The sequence below is a fragment of the Meleagris gallopavo genome, chromosome Z, assembly GCF_000146605.3.
Source record: "Meleagris gallopavo isolate NT-WF06-2002-E0010 breed Aviagen turkey brand Nicholas breeding stock chromosome Z, Turkey_5.1, whole genome shotgun sequence".
NCBI classification, from domain to species: Eukaryota; Metazoa; Chordata; class Aves; order Galliformes; family Phasianidae; genus Meleagris; species Meleagris gallopavo.
The window spans coordinates 64,629,758-64,633,291 of NC_015041.2; the positions used below are offsets into that span (position 1 = coordinate 64,629,758).

Sequence of the window (3,534 nt, forward strand, 5' to 3'; positions counted from 1 at the left end):
CAGGAATTTTTTTTTTTTTTTCATTGTAAGGCAATATGATTTTAAGCAAATACAAGTTGTCTTCCTGCTTGTGACTTTTTCATTGTATGTCTGCATTACAGAAAAATTAACAAAACTATTTCATCCCAGATATGGCCTCTGAAATATTCACCCACATTTGACTTGCAAATATAAATATGAATTCATGTTCACTCCTCAGATATTTAAAATAGGTTAGCAGCTGAAATTGTATGTGTCTGAGACTGGAAGAGAAAACTGGGTCTAATGACAGCAGCATTTTGATGAGAGCCCAGCTGCTTCTCTACGGTGTTCTCATTCAGCTTTGTCTCCTTCTGCTCTGGCTTGGATATACCACCTGGACTGAAGTTCAGCACCTTAATCTAAATTTACCTTTTACCATCATCATCATGAAAGAAAGGGTTACTTTTGAAAATATATACCACTGAGTGGTGCTAGCAACTTCTACCACACAAATAATTGAATTATATTGTGAATAACATTACTTTAAATGCCTGGTTTTGCTCTACACTGTAAGACATGCTCTTAGTTTAATACTTTGGATAATGAGATTTACTTCTATGTTTTGCAGTAAGAGGGTAAAAGAATCAGTGGCATTATTCTTGCAAAACATGGAGAGTAATAGTTATTTTATGGTATCACAAAGAAAATAAGCAAGAAAGGTGTCAGAAGATCATTTAAAAATGCCACTTAAAGCTTTTTTTTTTTTTTACATACTCACTGAGAATGATTCAAATACAAGATATTTGATCAAAGTCACAGTGTCAAGTAAAGTGAATCATTTGTTCACATACTTAACTTCAGCAATTGAATTAAGCAAATGCTTAATTAGCTGCATGTTATGTGCTCTCTCCCTCCGTGATGACTCATTCTGGCTCACAAAAATCTTGGGTTGAAATAGCTCTAGTCCAAGGGACGGAGTGCAGAGGAAATAGCCAAGACAAATATGTGTGTGTGTATTTAAACATGCATATAAATTGAGTGATTCTGTGATTTCAGAAATCTATTCTCATGAGCACTGTGAGGCAAAGTCTCTCAGTCTTTAATTCTGAGGATAAGCCTATTATCATAACTAACTTATTCAAATGAAATTATTATACAAACCAAAACCAAAACCAGACCAATCAACAAACCAACCAACCAACAAAACAAACCCAAAACCAGCACAGTTTTATCACAAACAGGATCTGTGGATATGCAGTTAAGTATCTGGCTTTGTAAAAGTCTTGCTCTGTACGTATTACACAAAACAGCTGAAAGCATGAGAAGTTTGATCACAGGATGCAGAACAGCAAGTCAGAAAAATAACACAAGGAACCTAAATACTGCGTGTAAAATAGTGAAGAGAGCTTTCTTGAACCCATTAATATATATGTTTCTATACAGTCTTTACTATCTGAATAGTGAAAACAACCTGAAATGCACAGGTTCTGGGGAAGATATTTCAGGGTTTGCCATGATTTAATTTCTTTGAAAGTGCTCATGTGAAAAGAAGTAGATATATTTATGTGGATGACATTCAGGGTAAATACTCTGAATATAATGCCTCTTGTTTTATTATGTTGACCCATAACATCAGACACAGATATGGGTGGTGTGGCAGTAGAAGTGGAACTTTCCCACCAGTATTCCAATATTCCACGTTGCTGCTGTGTGACAGACTGCAGCAGAGGGGCAGTCTGACCAAATGGTGTCTGACATAGAAGTGCATATGAAGCAAAGGAAAAGAACTGAACTCCTCCCTGTGGAAAAAACTGCACCCATTGACATTCCTTGGTGCTTGCTGAATGTCTATGGAGACTAAACAGTGATGTGTAATTTCAAAACCCAAATTCAATGACGGATGGTCATCCCTTGGAAGAAGGTAGTTTTCAGGATGGATGTGTTTGGGTACTATACTGAGAGGTTATAATGAGATTATAGTGAACTAAGTTCACCCAAAGGAAGGTATTTCATCAAAAAAATGACAGCTCAGGTTAGCAAATATGCAGCTTATCAGTTTTGAAGTACCATCAAGTTTGCATTCATAACAGAGGCTAATTATGGAGTCTCCACTCTGCTCCATGCTCCACGCCTTTTTCTCTTAGAGTCAGCACGTGAAACTCTCTTGATGTTGCCAGCACCTAAGCACGTGTGGAATGAATTTCTGATTCACTAGATGCACTCTGTTTCTGTACCCCTGTGAGCAGTGCTGTATCTTAATTCCCAATGAACAGTGCACCAAAACTTTCAAGTCACTTATAGCAATTATCCCACGATATTCAGAGAATAACTATTTAGACAGATAACTATAACTACTTCAAGGTAGTGGCCTCAATGGTGACTTCACAAAGTCATGAAAATATTAAAAGATTTCTCTTTTCTTTATATATATGGTGAACTTGAATTTTCTGTTCAAACATTTCTAACAATGGAAGTGTAACAGGCAAGCCAATGTCTGAGGGACAATGAACATGCTTTTGTGCGTGAAAACATATTTGAATTAGTCTGCCTAGTGCAAATCTCACCAAAGTCATTGCCAGTGTTTCCCCAGGGTTTTAGCAGGATTTAGAGTAACTGTCCGAAAGAATGATGAGCTCCAATATACACAAGTAGAGCAGATCTTTGTATTTATGCTAGAATGCTTAGCTTTCTGATGATGACCTCATTGAAATGTAGCTATCTGTCTTTAGATCGGCATTCAGTGTTCAGCTGTCTTTTAGCTCCTCTCCCAGACCTTCTGTTATTTTCAGCTCAAGGCAGAAAAGACATTCGGGTCAAATGGCACCTTTAACCTTATGCTAATATTGACAGTCAGATCTGCAAATTCTTCAGCCTTCGAATTATTGCAAGAGAAAGAGGAGGGGTAAGAGGAAAGCAAGTAAATAAAAGGCAGGAAAAGAGAGACATGTTCAGGATATATAATTTCAAGGCTAGTAACAGGATCAGTGTTCTTGCTTTGATAACGTAGAAGCAGTCCAGAGGTAACCTTTTTGCATCTACCTTTATATACTCATACTTTCTGACTTAGTTTTTTTTAATGCTTTGAGTAGATGTGGAGTATTCACTGCACTGAACTAAGCTTGGTAGCTCCAAGGCCAGCAATTTCTTAAAAGAATTGAAGGATTTTATCCCTACTACAAAGCAATGATGATGTGGCCTGGTTGCTCCAGACCAGAACTGGCTAATGCATAGCTGAGGGTACAAATAAGGAAAATGCATCTCCTTCAACCTTCTCTGTAAATGTAACCTTATTAGCAATATTCTCCTTCCCATATGTCTCTCTTAAAATAGAAAGCTTTGAGTTGCTACACATAAATTTTATTTAGAAGGTTATTCTATTAACATTTATTTTAGATTCTAACTACTTCAGGGAGGGAAATGTCATTTGCAATCAGTTTAAATTGTGCTTAGTAGAATGGTGTTCTGACCTGCTGTAAACATTACAGCTGTCATACATAGATAAATAAGCATCTCCCAGTTTAGTAAATGTCTGTAAATCAGCATTTTCAAGGTCTAGTAGAAGTAAAAAAAAAA

At 36.6% G+C, this 3,534-nt stretch overlaps 1 long non-coding RNA gene across 1 annotated transcript in view; it reads left to right on the forward strand.

Annotated features, from left to right (window-relative positions):
- LOC109364110 overlaps positions 1 to 3,534 on the forward strand; it is a 25,101-nt gene that overhangs the window by 5,935 nt on the left and 15,632 nt on the right. The window lies entirely within an intron of this gene.